This window comes from Triturus cristatus, chromosome 3_1 (genome assembly GCF_964204655.1).
Source record: "Triturus cristatus chromosome 3_1, aTriCri1.1, whole genome shotgun sequence".
Taxonomy (NCBI): domain Eukaryota; kingdom Metazoa; phylum Chordata; class Amphibia; order Caudata; family Salamandridae; genus Triturus; species Triturus cristatus.
Window position 1 is genome coordinate 1,182,101,693 of NC_140583.1, and position 14,339 is coordinate 1,182,116,031.

At 50.2% G+C, this 14,339-nt stretch overlaps 1 protein-coding gene across 2 annotated transcripts in view; it reads left to right on the plus strand.

Moving 5' to 3' along the window:
• Positions 1-14,339, plus strand: part of SRPRA (SRP receptor subunit alpha) — a 1,746,362-nt gene that overhangs the window by 1,361,167 nt on the left and 370,856 nt on the right. The window lies entirely within an intron of this gene.

The following is a 14,339-nucleotide window of genomic DNA, read 5'->3' on the forward strand; positions in this document are numbered from 1 at the left end:
CCACATCCATTAACACAGAGCCATGGTACACATTTTGTTTTCCAATCCACCCATCAACCAGGTATTGCAGTCCTTCCAGGAATGGTGCACTTTCCCACCTGCGGACAACAATGCTGTTCACAGAAAGACGAGAAAACAAAAGTAGCACTTCACTGCAAAGTCTGTAAAGTGAGGCTGCTGATGTGTTTGGGTGTGAATAAAACCAATCTGGCCACTATTTTTCATATTTAAAACCTTCTAGTTCTCTCCATCCCGCTGCACTTTGGAATACAAAAATGTCAGAAAAAGGGCATTTCTCGCAAGAGTGTTTTTCTTGTTTGGATCCATTTCACAGGGAAGCAACTAAATGAAAGAAGGAAAGAGAGGCTGTAAACCGTTTCTTCAAGTCACGGTTTTCAGTAAGTGAGGAGCAAGACAGAAAGAGAGGGAATAATAGGAAGAGAGGGGGGGACAGCTGCAGGCACAAAAAAGAACAGGACATTGCCTGAGTCGTATTCCTCTCTGCCCGTGCCCGAACGTCCACGAAAGCAAGCCGAGCCTTATCTGAATGCCTTTGTCCGCCCCCAAAATAGTGCCGCCCCCCCCCCGCCCCCCCAGCTATGCCACTGGGCCTTTGTGAAAGGATTCCTGTTAATCCCAGCGCCCGTCATGCGCTGCAATTAACAGTAATATTTTCACGATGGCCCACAATCAGCACCCAGCTGCGCTCTATTTAGAAAAGAAATTAAGCAAGTCCGAAAGCACGATGTGTAAAGCACACGTCGTGCTGTTGGACTTGATGCATGTCTTTTCTCTCAATAGAGCGTGACTGGGTGCTGATTGTGGGCATTTGTGAAAGTATTCCTGTTAATTGCAGCGCATGACGGGCGCTGGGATTAACAGGAATCCTTTCACAAAGGCCTCAGGCAACCGGTAAATTGCCGTTTTTCGCCGCTCGCGTTTTAAACGCGGGTGGCGACGAGAATGTGTGCGCGCTTCACATGGGGCACTGCGCGCTCGGTGCCTTAAAGGTGCGCGGGCGCTCAGGCGCGCACGTTAGTGGGAACATAGGATGAGGGAGGGGGATAAAGAACTTAATGTATCACCTTCCTGATGCCTATAGAAAATGGTGTGGTGTTGGTTGTAGAGTTGAAAGTTATCTGCCCAGCAAACGTACATTGCGGCCTAGATGCTGTGGACACTGCCACCCAGAATGTTAACACCAGTTTCTTGGTCTGCAGACATTCTTGGCTTTGTATGTCATCATTTAAACTGGATCCCAGGGGGGAAGAAGTGTTGGAAAACATTTCAAAATGATACTGACATCTGCAAGTTAGAGAGAGCCCTTTTATACAGAACCTCAAGGGACACTTTCTGCATACTATACCCACAAGTGGCAGCAAAATCCACACCAGGTCCCACAGACATACCAGCAAACATGAGATGATGGGCGGAGTGCTGAAACTTTTCAAACAATCACCCCCAGTCACAGATCTGGGTTGAATCAATCATCGTTCTTTAGCTCACTTCACCAGCCCAGTTCAGACCCAGCTATATGCAAATCAGTCTTGACCCTCTGCCTCATGGAAACAGTCCAGACCAAACTGCCAAGCTAGGTCTTCCCTGGACCGAAAACAAGCATCTTGGGACCGGTTTTGAGGTAACACTGCTTGTTTCCGATCCAGGGAAGACCTGGCTTGGCAGTTTGGTCAGGACTGTTCCCATGAGGTACAGGGTCAAGACTGATTTACATATGGCTGGGTCTGAACTGGGGTGGGAAAGTGAGCTAAAGAACGATGATGAATTCAACCCAGATCCGTGAGTGTCTGAAAAGTTTCAGCACTCCGTCCATCATCTCTTTGCATTTACAGAATACCTGCGGTAGCAGCAAGCATTTTAGGACTTCAAAGCTGGCAGTAGATATTCAAGGGGGTGCTACAAAGGCCAAAATGGTAAGGGATATATGTGACTCTTGAAATAGCCTTCGCCCCCCAAGCATTGACTCACCCTTTGTCCCTCCTGATGACATATCACCTGTTAGGGAAGAGGATTAGGGGGTTCCACTCCAATTGGGCTGCTGTGTGGAAACCTTTATACCACTCCCACCTAAAATACCACCACCTCAACAGCTAATCAGTCAGCATCACCTCACTCCTTTACAAGAGGAAGTTTAAGCCCTCCTTCAAAAGGGCGCCATACAGCTGGTACCCCTACATCAACATGGAAAGGGTGTGTACTTGGTGTAGTTCCACATTCCCAAAAAGGATGGAACTCTTCTGCCCATCATGGACCACAGACTGCTCAACCAATTCATCCTGTCGCAGCACTTTCACATGTAACCTTGCAAGACATCATCCAGTTTCTTTAACAAGGAAACATTTTTTATGGTGTTAGACCTTAGCGATGTCTACTTCCACATCCCCATCGAACCAGCACATCACTGGTACCTCCGGTTTTTGGTACGTTGACAGCATTAACAGTTCACAGTAGCCCCTCAAGGTTAAAACAGCCCCAAGGATCTTCACGACGTGTCTGAAGGTCATGGCTGCTCATCTTGGCATGCGTCCATATCTTTACTTACCTTGAGGAATGGCCGATTAAGATCAGCAGCAGGAAGCAATGTCTAGCACACACTCTGACAACACTTAATCTTCTACACATCTGAGGCTTTATGGTAAGATCAAAGAAATCCCACCTACAATCTCGGCAGATTCAATTGTTTTTACGATCTGAAAGATACACGTTAGTGATAGATTCCTTCGCCTAGAATATCCCCAGGCGTCAGACTGGATCCGGTAAGTTTCCGCTAGCAGTACCCCTGCGCGTCAGTAGGTGGTGTTGTGCGGCTTCGTGTATGTCGCTGGCGTCGTATGCGCCGAGATGACGTCACGGAGACTACTTAGGTGCCAGCCATGTGCGCTGACGTCAGTTCTTTCTTTTTCCGTGCCAGTAAGCACAGATCCGGTTAGAGCACGTACCTTTGTCACTTTTTGACTATCTTTTTGAGACTTTTTGTCTCTTGTAAGTTTGAGCCTCCTTTGGTGCCGTAAAGATGCCTGGTTTTAAGTCTTGTGGGGCTTGCCGTCGCAATATGTCGGTGGCAGACCCCTACGACGTCTGTCTTTACTGCCTGGAGCGCGACCACGACTCCTGGGCCTGTATGGACTGTTTGGCCATGGCCCGAAGGCCTTGAGGGAGCGGCTCTGGAAGCTGTTTGAGGTCCGGCACTTGTACCCGCACCGTTCACGGTCCAGGGGCCGCTCCAGAGACCGCTCGCGGGACCGCCATCATGGCTCCTCACGCTCCAAGTCTTCACCCTCGGATTCGGGTAAGAGACGACACAAAAAGAAGTCGAAGAAGCATTGTCGCTCTCAGACGTCGCCACGTCGATCCCCGGATGAGGACGAGGGGGACAGGGGTTCTGCCCCTGCGGCTCCTTCGGAGCCCGGGAGTCCTGCGGCTGACCCACCTTACCCGGGTCCGTCGGCGACTCCCGTACAGGTGCAAGAATTTCTTGCTACCATGGACTGCCTGTTTAGGCCTCGAGCTCCCGCCAGCGTGCCTTTGGGCCCCGTGGTCCCGTGTCCAGATCCTGTCGGGCCATCGGCGCCGCCTATGTCTCCGGCCTCGGTGCCACAGGATCCTGCGCTGCTGGCTCCGGCCACAGCGCCACATGGTCCCGTGCTGCCGGCTCCGGCCCCAGCACCGCCCTCGGCTCCGCCTCCGGCACCGCAGTGGGTGCCATTTGTTCCGCCCCTGCCCCGGTTCCAGTACAATTTTGTCCCTACCTGGGATCCGCATTGGGACACAGCGCCGGTTCGGCCCGTCCGACGCCGTTCCCGGTGCCGTTTGTTCCTTCCCCTGGTCCCTGCCCTGCTGCCGCAGTCTGTCCCACATACGGCGGAGGGGGAGGACTACTGGGAGGGGTCCGAGGACCCTCTTGCTCATCAGTGTGACTCCGAGCAGGACTGGGCAGACGAGTTGGAGGAGGCGGGCGGCCTTGATCTCTCCTCTGACCCGGGGTTTGCCTCTCCATGGAGGAGGGTGCTTCGTACGCGATGGTGCTCCGTCGGACCGCTGAGGTCCTCCATCTTGATCTCCGACAGTGGCTCTGAAGACTAATCTCCTCACTGAGGTGCTTCAGATGGCGTCTGCTTCGTCGGAGCCCCTGCTGCCATTTAACGATGCCCTCACTGACTTCTTACTGGGCACTTGGTCGTGGCCTGCCACAGGGGCCCCGGTGGATAAGAATGTCGCCAGGCGTCATTGCCCAGCGCCGGGTGACCCTGCCTTTCTGACCACTCATTCTACGCCCGAGAGCTTGGTCATCCAGGCTTCGATGTCCCAGAGTGCCTTTCCCACGGCTCCGCCGGATAAGGACTCTAAGAAGCTGGAGCAGTTCGGCAAGAGGTCGTTCTCTTCGGCCAGCTTAGGGCTGCGGTCGGTGAACACCGCATGTCTTTTGGGCCGCTATTCCCACGCTGTGTGGGATGCCATTGCATAGGTGTTGCCTCAGTGTCCTGAGGAGGCCCAAGCCGTGCTGTCTCAGGCTATTGCCGAGGGAAAAGATGCGGCAAAGTTTGCCATTCGGTGTGGTTTGGACACCGTGGACTCACTAGGTAGGTCTATTTCTACGACTGTGGCGCTTCGTCGCCACGCCTGGTTGAGATCTACCGGGTTCTCGCCAGATGTGCAAAGCTCACTCATGGACATACCCTTTGATGGCACCCGTCTGTTTGGCGATAAGGCTGACGGTGCGCTGGAGTGTTTTAAGGACTCGCGGGCTACGGCCAAGTCCTTGGGTCTTTCCACGAAAAGCCCAGCCACTCCTGGTTTTCGTTCCTTTTGTGGCCACGGCAGGGACACCCAGGTACGTTCCTTCAGCAAGCCTTTGCAGAACCAGCCTCAGCGCGGACGCAGCTTCCGCAGGGGCGGGTCTGGGAATCAGCGTGGGGGTCAGTCCACCTCCGCCCCCGTTGCTTCTACCTCCAAACCTTCCTATTCCGAGCTTTGTGGAGCACCCCACTCCAGTGGGTGGTAGGATCCGCCATCACCTCCCCGCTGGAGCTCTATCACATCGTAAAAGTGGGTGTTGCAGATCATCCGCAAGGGTTACTCCCTTCCCTTCCCTTTAAGTCCACCCCGCCAGCCATGCCACCTCAGTACCACCGCATGTCGGGGGAACACTTGGCAACTCTCCAGCAGGAAGTTACGGCCCTCTTGGCCAAGGGAGCCATCAAGTGTGTTCCTGGGCCAGAAGTAGGGTGTGGTTGTTGTTCCCACTACTTTCTGGTCCCCAAGAAGGACAAAGGGGATCTGCGTCCCATCTTGGACCTCCGGAACATCAACCGCTTCCTCTGGAAGGAGAAGTTCAAAATGCGGACTCTGGCTCAGGTCTTGGCTGCCCTCGACCTTCGACCCTGGAGACTGGATGGTAGCGTTGGACTTGCAGGATGCATATTTTCACATCTCCGTCCTGCCGGCCCACCAGCGTTAGCTGCGGTTCACGGTAGGCCCTGGGCATTTTTAGTTTGCCGTGCTCCCCTTTGGCCTTACCAGCGCCCCTCGGGTGTTCACGAAAGTGATGGCGGTGGTAGCGGCTCATCTGCGCAGGTCGGGGGTGTCAATCTTCCCCTACCTGGACGACTGGTTGTTCAAGGCGGGCTCGCCCCAGGCAGTCGTCTCCCACCTTCAGGCTATGGCAGACCTCCTGCATTTGCTGGGGTTCTCCATCAACGTGCCGAAGTCGCACCTGAGCCCCTCTCAGAAGCTCCCCTTCATCGGTGCGGTTCGGGATTCGACGCGGTTTCGGGTTTATCCTCCCGAGCAGGGAGTCTGGGATATTCAGGCTCTGATTCTGATCTTTCAGCCTCTATCCCGGGTTTCAGTCAGGATGACCCTCCGGCTCCTGGGCCTGATGGCCTCCTGCATCCTGCTAGTGCACCATGCCAGATGGCATATGCGGGCTCTGCAGTGGGACCTGAAGTTCCAGTGGGCGCAGCATCAGGGCAACCTGTCCGATCATGTCCAGATCTCGGAGGGCACTGCACAACAATTGCAGTGGTGGCTCACGAATCGCGATTGGGTCGATGGCAAATTCCTCTCCCTTCCCCAACCGGAGCACACAGTGGTGACGGATGCGTCCCTCCTGGGATGGGGAGGCCACTTGAGAGAGGCGGAGATTGGAGGACTCTGGTCTGCGGCGGAGTCCCGGCTCCATATAAACCTTTTGGAGCTTCGGGCGATCCGACTTGCACTGAAGGCATTCCTTACCTTTGTCCGGGGAAATGTGTTCATGGACAACACCACCACCATGTGGTATTGCAACAAACAGGGCAGGGTGGGGTCGTGGACCCTATGTCAGGAGGCTCTGCGCCTCTGGAGGTGGCTGGAACATAAAGGCATTACCTTAGTGGTTCAACACCTGGCAGGTTCTCCGAACGCCAGGGCGGACGAACTCAGCCGTCAGTGCTTGATGGACCACGAATGGCGTCTTCACTCGGAGGTGGCGCAAGGTCTCTTTCTGCAGTGGGGAGAGCCTTGGTTAGATCTATTTGCCACCGAAGAGAACGCGCAATGTCATCAGTTCTGCGCGTTGGAATTTCCAAGGGGGCACTCACTAGGCGACGCTTTTTGTCGCGAGTGGAGTTGCAGTCTGTTGTACGCCTTTCCGCCTAAACCACTTCTGCCCAGAGTGCTGAAGAAGATTCGGCGCGTCCGGGCCCAAGTCATCCTTGTGGCTCCAGATTGGGCACGAAGATACTGGTATCCCGAGCTACTCAGCATGGCGATCGATTCCCCGATCCGTCTGACACTTCGGGAGGATCTTCTGTCGCAGCAGCAGGGGACGGTCGTTCACCCGAACCTGTCCAGCCTCCGCCTCCATGTGTGGAGATTGAGCAGCGACAGTTGACAGCTTTCGATCTTCCTCCCGAAGTCTGTGATGTCATTCTGGCAGCCAGGCGTCCCTCCACTAAGACGGTATACGCGTGCCGGTGGAACAAGTTTGTGGCATGGTGCACAGCAAAGTCTGTGGATCCCCTTTCTGCCCCTCTTTCTGAGGTCCTTCTGTTTCTACTATCCTTGGCCCAGCTGGGCTCTGCTCTGGGCACTATCAAAGGTTATTTTTCGGCCATCTCCGCCTTTCTAAGGTTTCCAGATCAGCCTTCTCTCTTTAAGTCCCCGGTTGTTAACCGTTTCTTGAAAGACATTACATACACGTTTCCTCCTGTGCCTTTCGTAATGCCTCAATGGGACTTAAATCTTGTCTTGACCTATCTGATGTGCGCTCCTTTTTGAGCCCCTTCATACCTGTCCTTTACGTCTTCTCACTCTCAAGACGGCTTTCCTGGTAGCCATCACCTCTGCCAGAAGAGTGAGTGAGGGCCAGGCTCTTTCTTCTAAACCTCCTTTCCTTTCTGTTCATCCGGACAAGGTGGTTTTAAGGACCCATCCTTCTTTTTTGCCAACGTTTGTCACGTCCTTCCACATCGGGCAGACCATCACTTTGCACACCTTCTTTCCGCCTCCGCATCCTTCAAAAGAGGAAGAGAGGCTCCACCGTTTGAACCAAAACGTGCGCACTCGTTATATCTGGGTGGCATGGGTGGCGCCTAAATAGTCTCCGTGCCGAAATCTCGGCGCATATGACGCCAGCGACGGACGCGGAGCCGGATGACGCCACCTACTGATGCGCAGGGGTACTGCTAGCGAAAACTTTGCAGATCCAGTCTGACGCCTGGGGATAGTCTAAGGTAAGGAATCTATCACTAACTAATGTCTCTTACAGATATATCGTTACACAAGTAGTAACTTGTGCATCAATGCTAAAGGCTGTCACCAGAAGGCATACCCCAAGCAACAGAAGGTGATTGATTTCATCCACTGCTGCCTCTTTTTTCAGTCTACTGGCCCATTAGCAGTTAGAATTGTAATGAAACTGCTGGGGATGATGACCATGCATAGCAATTGTACCGTATGCCAGATTACATGTGCACCCCTTGCAACAGTGCCTCGTCAGCCAATGGTTGCTGCTCCACTACCAACAGCAAGCATTTGCAATGCAATAGGTCTCATATTTGCTAGAGTTTTAGCTATTGACATTGTAAATGACCATGCCTTTCAATTATCAGTGTTGATAATTAACACATAAACAAAAGGCATTGCCATTCACAATGCCAATAGCTCAAACTCTTGTAAATGCAAGACCTATTGCAATTCACAGAAGCGCCCGCATTGTCCCGGGCTGCTTGGAAAGTAAAAGCCGCCAATGGGTCACTGAATGTTGCAGGAAAGCAAGTTGTGCTAACAGTCGGTGAAACACATTAAAGAGAAAAGTACTTGCAGACTAAATAAGACGTACCGTGTAACAAATGGAGTAAAAGGGCCAGTCCTTATGGGAGGTTACAAATGAAGACAAGGCGGTAACAAGGAGGGTCTAACAAGCCTATGAATTATTCAGAAGCCAGCATTTAGGAAAGGCAGTGACACAAGCCAATGACAAATATGGGCGGGGAGTGGGCGGGGCTTCAAGTACATACTCTAATACAGAATGCCTCGCAGAGTAGCGCATGCGCTGCCCAGGCTCGACCTAAAAACGTCCCTGGTGCTATAGTGCCTGCATTCCTGCTGACCGATCGCAGTCCCATCCGCAATCCCACAGCAGGAATGCACTCAAGAGAAAAAACTCTTTCCTGGAAAAACTTTCATTTACCCTGTTATCTCTTTGTCCGCTTGATTTCCCCCCCCTTACCCCTTCCCTCTAGCATCCCACGTAGTTCAAAAGGATTCCTCTTGCCAGCCATGCTGGAAGCTAATGCTTTCCAGCATGTCCCCGGTTGCTGCTGATGACCGTGGCACGCTGTGTATGAGCTGACAACCTTACCGTTCTGAGGGAGGGTTCAAGGTGCTTCCGCTGCCATCCCCGGAGAAAATCATGTCGCGGGTGGAGTACCAGTGCTTCCCTCTGAGATGGGTGTTAGGATGTGCTGGACACATCCTCCACATCCATGCGCCGGTGCAAAGGACATGTACAGCATGTCCTTAGCACTTAATGTCGCTGCACTTGACAAGTAAATTACATCCCTCAATCAGAAAAGAAATGAGAAAATATATCCATATCAAGCTTTCCTTCTTTCCCGAACGTTATCAACACCCCCATATCTACTACTCGGGTTGACTATTTCATCTGTATTCAAAGGCAGTATGCTCTTATGCTTTTGTCATTTTAGAGAAAATGCTTAGCTTCTGCAGCCTGTAGAGCTTTAAATGAGGGGTGTCTCAAACCGGGATTGTGGCTCAGGAGGCATGCCAAGGAAGCATAACTAAGGGACTTCTGCAAGTGGCATGGCCATCCACATGGCTTATGACTAATACAAAACATATAATTGGGTTTGAAACATTTAAAAATGAAAAATTGTTTTACAAAGAGATTAAATGAAATCACAATTCAACATGGTATTCTACAAGAAATGTCATATACCACACATCAATCATCTGACTTTGAAAACTATGCTCTCAGACTAATCCATCTTCCACTTTCTCCTTTCTCCCACCTAGATTTTAAAACCCCAAACTAATATTTCCTAACAGAAACCAGACATTGCCTGCATTAGGATTTTCATGCTAAAATCATTCCTTTTTATCGTGAGTAGTTTCAGTAACAATAAAAGGTGTGAATGGAATTAACATGCATGCATTGTAATGGAGCAATAGTTATTTAGAATAAGTAATGGCCTGTAGTTGCCTCCTGGAGGAAATCATGGTTTGATTGCTTTTGTATATCGTGTTGTGATGGGATCCCTGGCAATGGGGCTTGGAGATCTTAGATGGGGGATGTGTAAGCTATGTGCTTTGTTGTTCTAGTGCTACATCCTGAATTTATTCATGCCATATACCTTCCCCAAGACTAACCCCACATTGCCTGAGGCTGCCATGCTGCCAATGTGGCTTGTGGTCCCGGTGAGGAGGCGCTGGAGCTGTAGCTTCTACATTCCTGTGGTGCTTGGTCAGACATTCTGGTCTGGCTGGAGTAAACTGTGCTCCTGATTCTCTGCCACCCTGTTAGATGTGGAGATGCGCGGAGGGGGCCAACGCTCTGGTCTGGTGAGGACATTCCCAGGGATCAGTTGGGAATGCTGGTACCTCCATGACTTTCCTGCTGGTACGGAGGCTGGGTCGATCAACGGTTTAGTGGGTGCGAGCAGAGTTGTCTTGAGGCGGGAAGTTTTGAAAACCTTTGCCCTATTTCCGATGTGTGCCTGTCCAATACCTCTTAGGGCTTGAAAGGCTGCTATGGTGGCTATCCTGCCCTCTTGTACTGCACTGCCAGCCTTTCCCAGTGGCAGAGGAGCCACGCTCTGAGAGCTGCGGACTGGCAATACTCAGGATGCACAATGACTGAACTGTCCTGCTGGTCTGGGCATCCAAGGAGGCTTGTCTGCTGCTCCTCCCGACATGAATATATCTGGAGTGAGAAACTCCCCAGACCTCGTACAGGGTCAAAAAGGTGAAAGACAAGTTGTTGAGCAAGTCAACATCTTGTACCTCCATTTGTTGGGCCCCTCTCTTCCTTCTAACCTGCTCGGAATAACTATTTTTGCCTTTAACACTACTGCCTGGCACTGCTTCATGCTAGGTGCCGGCATTACACTTTGAACGAAGGGTGGATGCCCCCCCCCTGTTTCCTCTGCGCTCAGTCCTTACTCTGTAGCACCTGGTGGCAGTTCCAACCAGAGTTGAATCTTCTGAACTCCTACATGCAAGACTCCTGCTGGAGCAGGCTGCTAGTGCTGCAGTGAAAGATGGCTTCCCTTTCTTGAGAGTGTAGAACCACTTCAAGAGGGCCTCCTCACTTTCAATTAATGATGGCACACTACCTACATCATATGCTCTCTTTGACTGTCTCACATGGAGTGTCCTGAGGATGACCACTGCCCAGCCTTCTACCTGACCAGACCTGAAACATTCAGCTGTCTTGTCTCTCTCAGGGAGCACATGAGCTTCCCTACCCCCTCCTACCCGCCACCCCTCAGCCCCTGCCACCCCTCAGCCCCTGCCACCCCTCAGCCCCTGCCACCCCTCAGCCTTCGCCACCCCTCATCCCTGCCCTCAGGCACCGGATGATCAAGACTCAGTACTTTAGGGGATTGACAATGTGCGCATCTCTATTGAGATGAAAATACACACTGTGGCAATTGAAACATTTCTCCTTGCAATGACCAGAGGAAACTTGGTGATTGCATGTCTCAGACTGAGCGCTCATTGCACGAACTGCAGCCTTAACTGATAGCACACAGAAACGCTTGCGCTGACAAATCGGGTGCGGTATCTAGAAGGTACAGCAGAAGCCACTGAAGGTTGGACCCACAGGAGTAACCTCCAGAACATGGGTCTAGACGAAGGCTTATCGATCAAAAACGTAATGCCACCACAGACACTAACCGCCTTTTTTCTAAATAAAGGGCCTACAGGGTTACTGGGCGTTGTCCTGGCGCTGCGCCGCAACCACTACTGGCAAACCTACTAAGCTACAAAGATCGCCTAGTGATCCCACAAGAGCCTAAGCGAGTGTGCCCATTGGAAATTGACAATCAAAAAACGCTGCATCTCTACTACACTACACGTCCAACAACAACAAGCAAAGGGTGAAGAACAAAGTGCATGACCTGGGCCTAAAGTACTTATTTTTATTTATTGGCAAAACTCCGGACTACAACCTAGAACAAGCTGCATTCCTTGGACCCACCTGCAACCTGGGACTAGGTGGAACAGTTCTCCACTTTCTGCCATATCTAAGCAGACCGAGCGCTGGACGCTGTGGACAAACCTGCATGGGCATTAACATTAGCGCCTTGCCCAGACAACCACCTGGCTTTGCAGATTCAAACCAGAGGTCCAGAAGCATCTCCTTAACCTCCCATTCAACGATGAGCATCTCTTTTTAAAGGTGGTAAGAGCTCACACTTTGTGCTGTCCAATTTATAAACTCAAAATTCCTGTTTTCTCTTAAGTGTGACTGTTTACATTTCTTTCCTTGTTTTCCCTAAATTGTACTAAGCCTAGCCTGAGTGTTTAAGGGACTACTTGATCTGTTTTGTGGTTTAAATTGTATTTGGGAGTATGTAGCACTTTTTTGGAGTGTGCTAAGAATTATTTTTGGGCTTTACATGTGGTTCTTACCTTCAGTGTTGCACAGAGAATGGAAGGTGTGTTTTGGGCCAGTCTGTATCCAAGGCATTGTGAGCTCAAGAGCATTTGCCTATCCACATCAGTTTCTGTTTTAGAAATGTGGTTGTGCCACAACCACCTGAGCATGCTCCCCCCCCCCCCCCCCCCCCCCCCCAACAACACACACACCCTGCACAACTCCTTAAGTTCAAGGTCACATTCTTTCAAAAGAAAGTTTTTTAAATTGGTTTTTACATCCATGTTCTGATTGGTTGCTAGGGTTAGTATTGGACCTAGGGCTTGGGGGCTTGGTTTCTGATTGCCTGATAGGGATAGGGCTGTGATTGGTAGGGTTCACATTGGCCCAGGGTCGACTGATAAATAGGTCTCTATAACCTTAGGGCTCAAGGTGTCGCAGTCTGGGCATTGAAGCTAAGGGCGGAGAGGACAAGGGCAATTGCCTGTTTGGGCCGGGCCTTGGGCCAGAAATAATCCTGTTTCACAATCTAAAAACATTCTCCAAGATAGAGCCAGGAACACAGCCATGCACACAAACTCGCAACAAACGCACACACACTACTCTCTACAAACATACATGTCAGTCCAGTCACTCACCAAACTCCACCTAGTACTATAACACACACCCACATACCCTTATATCCCTACACCCACACACCACTACAAAATTGACTACTTTGTACTACAACACAACCAAATACACTTTTAACTTACCACGAAACACAAAACTCACACATATAATCTCACACACTCCCACCATTACAAAATAAATGCCTTTCACTGCCCTCTGACTACTCTTAACTTTTCACTTGCCACCCCTCTGAACCCTTACTTCAACCATCTATCATGCTGTTTAACAATACAACAATCCTCCTCTGAGGATCACCAAAAACACCAACCTTAATGGAATGTAAAACAGGAATGAACCTGTACATGGCAGCTGAAAAGGTTGCATATAAAGCAAGAGGATGTCCGAGGAACTTTTATTCTGTGTGGAGTCCCTGGCTTTAGTATTATGGAATGGAGGATGGGGAACACAGGCACACAGTTATGATGTACGACTGCCTTCAATTGATGTACGATTTGATAATTGATCAATTGAGAAACATTAAAAAAAAAATTACAAAATTCTATGTAAAAGTGAGACCATGCCTTCTCACTCAAAGTGTTATTGTTATGGGTGCGATGTTGACCACGGTGTGTTGTTTGATGGAAAAACTTCTTCTACATTCACAACTCATCAATTCTTCACACTCAATCCATACAACTCAGATCACCTTCAAAATACCAGATGACACCGCCCCTCAAAAACAAAAACACATACACAATCTACCAGCACATAGTCTCACTCATCCAACACCTCACACCCATCCCAACACAAACACATCCACTCTTCACCAAACACCAGCATAAATAACTTGCATGTAAACCCTTCTCAAACTCACCCTCTCCAACTCACACTCTACATGCAGCAATCCACAAACCCTCAACAGTACCCACTAACACATCTATCATCCTTTGCTCAATTCAGAGCCATACAACTTGACAAACCTGCTCAACCATGACCCCTATTCCACACATCATCCACCTTCAACATGATCAAAAGAAAACAATCCCACAATACTCTTTGTAACTTCACATCCCCTTATCTATCCCAAAACAAACCCACCATTCAGGCTCAATTTCACAGCCCAACCCCTCCATTTCAGAGACACTCGCCACTACCCACACAAAAAAGATAACTTCTAAGCCTTTTGTAAAAAGATAATGAAAACCATCAACAGCACAGCTCTCTCCCCTGACAGTTAATATCCCCAACAACAACATAAATGGGCGATACTCACCCTCCTACAGCACAAACTCTCTCCACCTCCAAAATAGATTCTTTACACTGCCAACTGATAAATGTTCATTCCGTTTATAAAAAAAAAAAAAGGGGGAAAAAAGTACCACATATTCAACCTATTGATAGACACACATCCAGACCTACTTTTCAATACAGAATCATGGCTGGGTGAAGATATGCACTTGTATTGCATGAGCGTGTTCCACCAGAATGTAAACCTATTCCACAAAATTGGATAAGCAGAAGGTGAGGCGGCTTAGCCATCTTATTTAAAGAAACTACAAATCTCACCAACGCCGAAGATGTTTCCTTAGAAGGTTGAGAGACA